We start from the raw sequence: 12,040 nt of genomic DNA on the forward strand, positions 1-12,040 counted from the left end.
AAGAAGGTGCCTTGTGTGGCCTTAAAAGATAGAGAGAGAGAGAGAGAGACAGAAGAGGGTGGCCCGAAGTGGTCCATTGTTTAACTTGATAAATGAAGTAGCCGAGCGCAGAAGCTCAACGCCGGGCTTGGTGGTACACAATGGCGGCAATATATTGTTCCGAGTTAATTCAATGCTGGAAACTCTGACGCCCAAACAGGTGCGCCTGTACGTGGCTCTTTTCGTCCTTGTTCAACTAACGTCCGTGTGAATCTTCCCTACTTTTTTCTTCCACTTATCGATTAATTTTCACCTTTTTTTTCTCCTGTCTTTCTCTTTTCTCTTTCTTTTTTTTTCTTTCTCTAAAAAAAGAGAGAGAGAGAGAACAGCACAGAAGCAGCACGTGGATGTATTCGTTTTAATGACCAAAGTATCGTCGGTATGAACGTTGGCGTCGCGTGTGTCACGAGACGGATGCGACGAAAAATAATAATAATAATAAAAAAAAAATAAATAAAAAGAAGAAAAAAAAAAGGAAAAGAAAGTACAAAGAAAAAAGAATAGAAAAAGTAATGCTTCTCCTGCGAATCGTGTTTACTTCTATTCGCGGTCGCACCTTTCAATTTTCTCGCCCTTCGTACTTTTTAAATCGAGCTCTGCGCTAACTCTCGCGCCCGGCGAAGAATTTCAATTAGAAGAAACCCAGCCGTGGAACGAACGCTCTCGACGTCTCGTTGCTTTTTCTACCTTTCGCCGCGAGTGCTTCCTCCCCGAGCGTGAGAACGAAAAAGTACAATTAACTAGAGAACTTAAAAAAACGACTTCCACCACCACCACTACCTCCTCCTCCTCCTCGTTCTCCCACTACTTCTTTTTCACCCTCTAACCCCTTCTAACCCCCTTTACTATCCTCTCTTTTCTACAGTCTACGACTTTATCTCTGAAAAAAAAAAAAAAAAAAAAAGAAAAAAAATCTATAGTATCCGCTTTCAGAAATTCTCTATTCAATGAAGTAATTGGAATTCTGCGGTTATTCGAAAAGAAGAGAGAAAGATGAGGAAAAAGAAGGAATAGGTAATCGTATCGTCATAATATTCGTACGGTATCCTTGATAATCCGATCTATTTTTTTCTTTGTATATATATATATACACACATACATACACGTACATATTTTCTCTCAATCAAGTTTAATATTATTAATTCGCGTTTCTCTAAGATAACGATTATTGCGACTTGTCAAACTTTACGAAATGAAAGTGCTAACGAAAATGCTATTCATTTTATTATTAAGTTGCATTTCTAACGAAATATTATTTCATGCTTTTCCACATTACGAACTCGTCGTAAAGTTTCATAGTACGTTTCTACCTTTCTAATATACATAGATACATACATACATACATACATATATATATACATATATAAATATATATGTTTTCGAGAGAAATACGAATAAATGAAAGAAGCCTTGTTCCAACTCCTCCTCCGTCCTCCGTCCTCATCGTAGTTATGTGGCCGAGAAGAAGAGCAAAGTTGTTCCGTGAATAAGCGAATGCAAAATAGGGCCGTGCGATATTTTGCGAATTGTGGAGGGGGGGGGGGATGAGATGGGGAAGAAGAGTCCAGAGTCGGTTTGTACGAGGAACCAGTTCAGAAAGAGAGAGAGGATAAGGGTATGTGGAGGAAATAAAGAGAGAAAGGCCAATCGTCGTACTCGTCACGAACGAACTTCCGCACTTACGAGCGACCTTTAGGTGGATTAGGTGAGAGAATCGTAAAGTGAAAATCCACCCTCTGCATCTCATTCGACCCTTTCATTTTATTTCTCTTTCTTCTTCTTCTTCTTCTTCTTTTTTTTTTATTTTTTTTTATTTATTTATTTCCTTTTTTTCTTTTTTTTTTCATCGTATAACCCAACCTTTCTCTCTCTTTTTTCTTTCCATCCATCCATCCATCCATCCATCCATCCATCCATCCTTCCTTTTCAAAATGACTCTACAATACACTTGCCAATTTTATTTCTATTCCCTTTTATATAGCTATATCAAAGAGATATACGAAATGGTTAGTTGGGGGGGTTCGAAATACGTGTGTCGTCATGAATCAGTGTAAAATTCAGACCGAGTCCGATGACTAATTGCAAGCACGAATCGTTTTCTACGGGTAGTAGCATACGCGTTACCGCTACCACCCGTCTTTCCCTTCTCCCCCTTTCTCTCTCTCTCTCTCTCTCTCTCTCTTTCTCTCTCGTTCCCCTTATATTCCTTTCGGCGGACTTCAATTGGAGCTCGGAAGTGTTTTCTACGCTGGAGACTTATTAACCGTAAGAGCTCGTTCCCGGTAGCGCTATTTATAAAATTAAACCTAAGCTCCTCGTCTCTCTGTCTCTCTTTCCCTCCCTCCCTCCCTCCTTCCCTTTCTCCCTCCCTTTCTCTCTCTCTTTATCTCTGTCTCTCTCGCTTCTTCCGATGTGAGGAGTTCATTCTCTCTCCTTGGCGTAATCTCCATTCGTTCGGCTCCTCGTTTCACGCTCGGTGATTCGTCCTTCTGTCCTCGAGGTAGGAATACGACGGTGTCTGGATTAAAATAGAGAGAGAGAGAGAGAGAGAGAGAGAGAGAGAGAGAGGTGGAATAGTAAAGATCGTGCACAGTGACGACGGCGTTATGGTCATATTGTCAGCCACAGGGGTACAGAGAATAGTTCCATCTTACTCCTTTGCTCACAAGTAGGTAATACTATCTAACCAAGTGCTCTCGCAGAGTTCTCTTTCTCAATTCTCTCTCTCTCTCTCTCTCTCTCTCTCTCTCTCTCTCTCTCTTTCTCCCTTAGGCACCGCTAGGAGGATCGCTACAGGGCACAGTTGATCTTGGAAGTTATGCCTGCTGAGTCGTAACTCTTTAAACTCTGACGACCTACTGCTAAAATCTTACGAGGAACGTTAAAACGTTCTAACAGCTCGTTCGGAAGCTTCGATAATTTCTGCCGAAGGAGCAGTAACTACTATCGTTTCTTGTCTCGTGCACGGCTGGTGCTGCTGCTACTGCTGCTGCACCACACCGGATATCGCTGGCTATAATTAAATCGACGAACGACGAACGCCCAAACGTATTTGACTCTTCTTCTTCTTCTTCTTTTTTTTTTTTCTTCTTCTTTTTCTTGGAGTTTTCTCTTCTTCTTTTTCTTCTTCTTCTTCTTCTTCTTCTTCTTCTTCCTCTTTGAAACATAGAAATTCCTACGACTTTCTTCTTAAATGCCCCTCGAAATAATATCACGAATTTTCTCCTTCGTTTCCCTCGGAAGAAAGAGGACCATTTTTGTCTCCCCTCTTTCTCGCTCGCTCGCTCGCTCTTCATCGCGTTCATTCGTGGAATTTGCATCTCCGTTCGAGCGAGCTGTAATTCGTCGCAATGCTCGAGGTGACAATTAATTCCGAGGATCCTTTCCCAGCCAAATTCCACCCTATTACATATTCAGACCGTATCTCGACGAATGCCGTCCGTAATCGGAGCCAAGCTCTCTCTCTCTCTCTCTCTCTCTCTCTCTCTCTCTCTTCCTCTCTCACTCTCTCTCCTCTCATTTTCATTCGTAAGAAAAAGAGAAAGCTTTAAAATCAGAAGATAATATTTAATGAACCAGTAAGCGAGACGCTTTCCGGTTATTATTAGAAGGTGAAGGTAATTATCTTAGGGAATGAGCAGAACGGTAGAATTGCACATAGAAGTTATAGGGATGGGATGGTGAGAGGAGGGGTGGTGGAGTGAAGAAGGGTGGTGTACGGGAGTAGGAGGGGAGGGGGGAGAGAGTTTAAGGCTTCAACGGCACGCCCGATGCTTGCTCTCTCCACTTGCTTCTGTTTATGACAGTGATGGATGCGTTTGCCGGTAATTCATCATCCCTTCTCTCTCTATCTCCCTCTCTCTCTGTCTATATATCTCTCTCCCTCTCTCTCTCTCTCTCTCTCTCTCTCTCTCTAACAAACCCAAACGATACGTCCTATTTTCCCATTGGCCTCTCTTACCTTCGTGTGCTCGAATAAGCAGCAGATCGTTCCTAACCGTGCGTCTTGTCGGTCTCCTTTCACCACAGTGGGGTTCCATCAGAGATTTTTATGCCTCTGGCAGATCGGCTTTCTTTCTTTCTTTCTTTTTTTTTTTTTTTTCTCTCTCGTCCTAATCAGGCTTATATAATCTCACCTACGACGCAATTTCCTTTTTTTCTTCTTCTTCTTCTTTTTCTTCTTTTTTGTTTCTCAGTGAAATTTTGTGATCCGACGATAATCATCGATAATTCCTCATTGCTCTTGTCTACGTTTTTTATTCGTTTATAACGAGCAACGATCGAGTACGTTTATTAGATTATTCGTTCGATTGACGACGATTAAAGAGAATGATCCAATGTTAAGCGATCCTTGTGGTTCTGGTTTTATTTAATTTGTCCTTGGAAAAGGGATCTGAAATTTTAAGCAAGAAGGATATAATAGGATCTTGGATCTCTATAGCGTCGAATTGGGTGGTGGTGGTGGTAGTAGTGATGTTACGTGACAATCAAGAAGGTAAAAGCGTGTGCGATCCTTGAATCCGTTTTGCGGTTGGTGTAAACGCGTAAAAGGGCCAAACTATAGAACTGTCCTTCGAGATAATCGAGACTTCGGACTTTATATCGAATTAATGTATCCGATTTTATGTATGTATATATGTATATATGTACCTACGTATGTATGTATGTATGTATGTATGTATGTATATATGTACGTCCAAAACTTTCCCGTTTAGTTCAGGATTAGAACCGACACAAATGCCGTGTCATTGGAAATCAGGATTTCCCTTATCGGAGCTCCAACAAACCGTAATACGAACAAGAGGAAATTCTCAGAATAGATTCTATCATAAACGATGATGATGACGATGACGATGACGATGATAACGACGACGTTGACGACGACGACGACGAATTTCCGGTTCAAGTTTTCTCGTAAACGCGTACAACAACGATTTCAAGTATGACTATACGTTTACGAAAAGACCGTCATCGAAAGCCCTTTCACCCTTTTATCCTCCTCCTCCTCCTCACCACACATACACCCATCCCCGCTTCGCTTCTCTGCCCTTTTGTTCTCCTATCCGTTAACTTTTTCTAACGTTTCAGCTACAGCAACCAACAGCCGTCGTAACTCGCGACGAGCTAAACTGGAATGCAATTTTTATTAGAGAAGAACCTCTCGGACGTTTTCCCCTCCGGCTTAGCTCGTCACGTAATCGTCTAAAGGGGGACAGGGGGCAGGGAGTAGGATGGGATGAGGTGGGTCGAGAAAGATAAAAAGCAGGAGGACATGAAAAGGATAAGAGGCTACATTTCGGCAGTGCAAAATCACCAACGCTCGTGGAAACGTGCGAGAAACTTTAATGCCACGATATTCTTCCGTGAATAATTCATTTCTTTATTTCTTTCTTTCTTTCTTTCTTTCTTTCTTTCTTTCTTTCTTTCTTTCTTTCTTTCTTTCTTTCCTTCCTTCCTTCCTTCTTTCTTTCTTTTTATTTCTTCTTGCACCGAACGACGACGACCCTCTTCTTTGTCTCCACGTTATTTCAAATTTTTCAGATTTTTCTCTTAGCCCTTCTCTCTTTCTTTTTCTTCGTCTCTCTCTCTCTCTCTCTCTCTCCCTCTTTCTCTTTATTCTTTTCTTTCTTTTTCTCTTTTACGTACGACATTGCAAGAGATCAATTGAACAAATATTCGGTTAAGTTAACTTCATCCGTGGCTTCCTACCGGACTAAATGCATCCGTTCGAATAATTTTTTCTTTCTTTTTTTTTTTTTTCTTTTTTCTTTTTTCTTTTTTTTTTTAGGTTGGGGCGGAAAGGAAGGGGTGTGTGGTAAAGAAAGAGAGGGCCAATTCTCGTTTCATTGTTTCGTACGATTACCATCGATCGTCGTAACGCTTTACGCGTGAACGAGCGTAAATATCGATGGATCGATGGCACGGGCGCTTTCAAAAGTATTTACAGATTTATTTTGTCAAATATTGCTATGACGCGGTTGATCGTGGACGACGAATGAACGAACGAACAAACGAACGAAAGAATGAACGATCGAAAAAAAAAAAAAAAATAAATAAAATAGAAAGGAGAGGAAAAAATACAATCAACGGATTCGACAATATTTTTATCCCCGCGAGGCCATTTTTTGTTTCTTTGCTTTTTATTTTTTATTTTTTATTTTCTTTTTTTTATTATTATATTTTATTTTTCTCTTCCTTCTCACCACCCCTGTCTCCTTCCCTTCCCCCTATAATCGAGCACACGATTTATTACTTTGATACGCATGTATGTTCATGAATTTGTACGAATAGGGGCGTTGAGTGAAAAGCGAACGCTATTACAAGGAAGAAACGCGTGTAGATTTTCCAGTTCTAAGCGCCACAAACGAAGCCATTGATTCTTTTTTCAACTACAGAGAAAGAAAGAGAAAAAGAGAGAGAGAGAGAGAGAGAGAGAGAGAGAGAGATTCATGGAAAGTTTTAAAAAGCGATGCGACAACGAGCCGATTGTGATGAAGGAATCGTCGTGCCTGTAAACGGAAGGGCTCCGATGTCCTCTCCTTCAATCGAAACGAGAGCAGCATTCGACAAGAGTCGTACAGCAACGGAGAACAATGACGATCCTGGCACGGTCGAAGGAACGCCAATACACAACCATCTCAATTATATATATGTGTACATATATATATATATATACACACGCAAACACTATACCTACATATATATATATATAGCTATGTATATCTGGACGCCACCATCATTAATTTCATTGATTTGTGACTCGAGTGAGTAGAAGGATAAGCATCGATTTTCTCAACCTCTCGTTATTCTCTATTCGTATTTGAAGGATTAGAATCGGACCCGTTGTAATTAGAATCACGATTGTCTCTACCTATCTGTCTCTCTCTTTCTCTCTGTCTGTCCGTTTCTCACTGTTTTTCTCTCTCTCTCTCTCTCTCTCTCTGTCTCTTTGTATATATATATATATATATCTTTCTCTTTATGCCTCTGTTAAATTAAAATCATAACTTTGTAAGGTTTTCGCTTTGATAACCGAGATAGAAAGAGAGATATCTCTTTTCAAACAACCTAAACAAGTATAATTATGTCTCTCTGTATTTTGTCCAACCAGTGTAATGGACATATTCAATTAAATCCCTTTCTCTTCTTTTTTACGAGATCTCTCAGCGACTCGTTTTTCAACGTTGTACAAATCGTTAAAAACGAGTATCGGGGAGCACTATATCGTCGTCATAGTTATCATTGGATGAACGAGTAAAAAAAATAAAGAAAAAGAAACGCGACTGTGGAAGTGGATTGGTAATAATAATGTGAACTCGGTATACGAATAAAACGCGAAACGTGTAATATATATGTACGTATGTAATTCAAAACGGTCTGAGAGTACGTTACTTTTACAATCCTGTGGATACTAAAATTGAATTCGAATCGGAGTCTCTCATGTTTATTGCAATAGTATTGGTGATCGTCGTTTTTGTATCTGGCAGAAACGGTATCCATTAAAAATTCGAGTAAAATCAGTGCTGCGAATTTATATACGTATTTCCTCCTCCTCCTCCTCCTCCTCTTCCTTGGTTTCTCTTTCTACTCTTCTATGCGATTTATCGCAGCATCATTGAGATCTCTTGTTCTCTCCATTTTCGCAAAGGTTAAAGGACCATCAGGGCACGTGATTCCACTGGGCTGGCTGCTCTTTGTCGTAATTGAATTCGTTAATTACAGGCGTACCGATTACGCTCATTTAATACATTTTCATGCAATTTTGCGTGCGTTGTAATGGGAACGAAAGCTATGTTTATATATATATACATATACGTATGTATGTATGTATATATCTATGTATAATTTCTATTATGGAGGAAGAGTCGTTTAAGGCTCGTCTATAATAAATCACGTCTTGCTAATCGCTCCGACTAGCGTTTTAGGAGAATCCTACTAATGACGCTAATGACACCGCACCCTAATTACGCGACACGAGTTGTCTCCGAATTCGAACGGAACACGAGATCCGCTCGTTCGAGTTCACCTATTTTTTCTTTTTTTCTTTTTCTCCTTCTCCTCCTCGATTTTTTTCATTTTTTTTTCTTTTCTGTTCCTCTTTTTTCTTTTCTTCTTCATCTTTACCGATCTTTTACCCGGAAAAAAATGTCCACCTTGTCTCTTATCTAAGACATTTTATCGGGCTGTTGCCTTTCTCCAATTTGCTTTTTCGCACGCTGTACCGTTATATATCGTTTCCCTTCGTCATTTATGCCCTTAACGTACAACTATCATATTTATCTAGCATATTAATCGGGACCCTGGCATTTTTGTAAGATAGATTTCCGTCCGTTATTAAATTTCATTAAAAGTCCGCAATTAAAAAGGGTACCCTGAGGGTGATATTTTTTCCTTTTCCTTTCTTTTCTTTTTTTTTTTTCTTTTTCTTTTTTCTTCTTGTTCTTTTTTTTTTTTTTTTTTTTTTCCTAACTCCCGCGAGCGCGTGTCCTTCTACTGTCCCTAGTTAATATCAATCGTAAAAATGCGATAGGAAACGTTTACAAAATTCTTTCCTCACTTTGCGCGAATGTAAGTAAAAGCGATCGAAAAGAAAAAAAAACAAGAAATAAAAGGAACAAAAAAAATTACAAATAAAAGTATATTAAAAAACAAAAACAAAAAAAAAAAGGAATAGAAATGGAGGGTTGGAGGAAACTTTCATTTCGGAAAGTTAATCGATATAAAATTAATACCATCCACGTTAATTATTCTCCACGTTCATCGATGTCATTCTATCTTCCCCTTTTACTCGCGTGCGATATCACGAGGTTATAAAAAAAAAAGAAAAGAAAAGAAGAAAAAACATTGATGGAAAATTCGACGAGGCTCTCTTCGATTTCGCGATAGGTAAACGACGAATTGGCAATTTTGGCCAAGTGCGATATCGCCCGGTAAAACAAAAAAAAAAAAAAATAACAATAAAAACAATAGCAATGACGTTAACATCAAGAAGAACAAGAACGATAACAAAATAACATTAACGAGGACAATGACAATGTTGATAAAGGGCAATGGTTATCGTAACGTTCCGGCCTTTATTATGTTTCGATCGTGCTTGGTAATTGAACCATTATTACCTATAGTAAACCTATATACAACGAATAGCAGTTATCGAATGAGAGATATACGTCGAGTGAGCCAGACCAGTCCAATTATTATTTACTAAATACCAGCCAGCCAGCCAGCCAGCCAGCCAGTCAATCCAATCTTTCGATGGTTCTCGTTGTTGCGCGTGCCGTTGGTAAAGCACCGATCCCTGTTCGAAAACCTTCTGAAGATTTTCTTTTTTCCTTTCCCTTTCGTTGAGAAAGGAGTAAAAGAGGAAGGAAGGAAGGAAGGAAGGAAAGAAGGAAGGAGAATGTAAGTGCGTAGAAATGCTTTTCAAAGTCCACTAGAGGAACTCGTGCATGCTTATAAATGCGTAGGACGATAGAACCCTCTCGAAAAGAGAAGAAGGAGGAGGAGGAGAAGGAGGAGGAAGAGGAGGGAATTCTCTTCAGAAGCTCGATTTTCAGGAGCCTTATCGAGTTTCGAAGATTCGAAAGGAGTCACCGACAGCCCTTTCCTTCCTTCCTTCCTTCCTTCCTTCCTTCCTTCCTACAAATATTCTCTCTCCTTTTCCTTTCTTCCTTTATTGCTGCTTCTCCACCTGTCAGGGCACGACAAAAGTCCGTAAAATTAAATATTGATTTTGTTTGCGATCAGAAGAATCAGCCGCGACTTATTCTGCGAGCAAAGTATAGGAACGAGGATGAGGATGACAATGAGGATGAAGGATGAAGAGTATGAGAGTTAAGGTTAAGATGGGAGGAGACAGAAAAGGAGGAGGGATTCTTCGTCCTCCCGAGTTTATCGCTGATTCCAGTCGGAAATCCACTTAGGGCAACTTTAAAGGATGAGACCTCAGGGATATCTGCGTCCTCGTATTTTCGCAAACTGGAAATGATTTCTATACTTTCTTATCTTTTTTTTTCTTTTTGTCTTTTGTTTTTTTTTCTTCTCCTTTTTTCACTATCCATTTTTACCCGCTTGTCCTTTTCTTCGTTAAACTCGCCATTGCATACTCGAATGATTCTTATTCACTCTCTCTCTCTCTCTCTCTCTCTCTCTCTCTCTCTCTCTCTCTCTCTCTTTTTCTCTTTTTCTCTTGATTTCGAACGACCAACCATCGATGGAATTCATCGAGGCTTCATTGAACTCGGTGTAAATTAGAGGCTTCATATGGTCTCTCCATCTCTCTCTCTCTCTCTCTCGCGTGCGCGGTTACGAGTCTCTCAAAATTCACGACACGAGCCTAACGGCCAGTTGGAATTTCACTAAAATTCCTGGCATAGCCATAGCCCACGTGAGAACCTTCCGGTTAATAATGAAAGCACGTCAGTTTGTAAGTTAATTAACCTAACGGATCGATTAATCACGAGAGTAAAGAGTCTCGCCCGCATTTTACTCAAGCTGCTTTTACGATCGTAAATCCGATTCGATCGGATCCGATCGGGGGATATTCCTGATAATAGTTTCTATTTTCGAGATAACATCATCTACTTTACAAAATTCTCTTCGCGTTATAGGGATGAAGAGGAAATTAAAAAAAAAAAAAAAAAAGAAGATGAATAAAAAAAAAAAAAAACGAATAAGCAAAAAACAGTAAAAAAAAAAAAAAAATAATCTTTCCTTTCACTTTCCTGTGTTGACCTTTCAAAGTTCGTAGAATCTATTCTCTACGGTGTTTAGAATACTCGACTGTTTTACGTTTCTTCGTTGAAGGTTGTCATCGCATTGGTGAAAAATATCCACTTGTATAAACCCAGTTATATATAATACGTGTCGGTTTTGCCGGCAAGGGTTTCGTAAAACGAAACTTCGAAGAGCAAACTCGCGGTGGTCTCAAGCACGTCGTCCTAGGATAACCTAACCCCGCACCTCCCCTTCGCTAACTCAGACTTGTCGTCCATCATCTATCCTTCCTTATTTTCTTTTTTTTTTTTTTATTTCTTTTTTTTTTTTATTCTCACTCTTTCTTACAGTTTCTATCTTTCCTTGTCTCGTGAAAAGCGACACGACGACGAAACCATCGTTGATCTTTCTAGGATAAAAACCACCACCATTCATCCTTTCGAATGCGAATTTTATTAGGTGTGTTGTAAGTTCCAAAGTCGAAAAGTCGCTTCGTAAATTTCAAGAAACCAAAGAAAAGGAAGAAAAGAAAAAAGAAAAAATTCCGAATCGAAAACTTTGGAAATTTCAATTGCTACGGTTTGAAACTCTTTTCTGTACCTTCTCAAGTTTTTATCGTCTCAAGGTTACTCTCTTGGAATACTCCGATAATATAATCGTCGCGACGTATCAATTTTGTACGCGTGATAGTAAAAAATTTTGCGACAAGAACAAAAGAAAGAAAGAAAAAAAAAAGAGAGAGAGAGAAATAGAAAGAAATTAGAGAGATTCTTGGATGGTACAAATTCGCACGTGAATGAAGACTCGAGTCTCGTTCTCTGGTTCTCGTCTAAGGAAAGATTTTGGCAAATTTCCCGTTCTCCACGTTCTCCGCAGTCATTCACGAGCCAACAAAACCACACGAGACGATAACTCGTCCCGGCCGTCATCGTCGTCATTTAAACGTTGACGTTAGCCGCGAGCAAACGTGTAACTTGTCTGCCTTTTTCCGCGACAATATTGCGATAAAGGAAGAAAGAAAGAAAGAAAAAAAAAAGAAGAAAAAGAAAAAAATAATCGTTAACATAAATACGGATCGTGTATTTTACCTACTTTCTTTCTCGAGAATATAATGATCATTCGTATTAGAAGAACCTTAGCTATGATAGGGATGGTTAGATTATTACATATACCTACGATTTTGATTAGAAATGCGAAGGAGCGCGCGAGAAACGAGACGATTCGTAATGTTATTAGTTACTTACTACTGGAAGAAGGTAGAGGAGGAGGATGAGGAGGTGGAGATAGA

At 39.5% G+C, this 12,040-nt stretch overlaps 1 protein-coding gene and 1 long non-coding RNA gene across 10 annotated transcripts in view; both read left to right on the top strand.

Annotated features, from left to right (window-relative positions):
* LOC124948008 (uncharacterized protein CG43867) overlaps positions 1–12,040 on the top strand; it is a 110,660-nt gene that overhangs the window by 48,131 nt on the left and 50,489 nt on the right. The window lies entirely within an intron of this gene.
* LOC124948023 lies at positions 5,312–11,815 on the top strand. The gene is made up of 2 exons (XR_007100580.1): positions 5,312–5,402; positions 5,828–11,815. It is a non-coding gene; the product is annotated as an uncharacterized LOC124948023 (long non-coding RNA).

This window comes from Vespa velutina, chromosome 3 (assembly GCF_912470025.1).
Source record: "Vespa velutina chromosome 3, iVesVel2.1, whole genome shotgun sequence".
In the NCBI taxonomy this organism is placed as follows: Eukaryota; Metazoa; Arthropoda; class Insecta; order Hymenoptera; family Vespidae; genus Vespa; species Vespa velutina.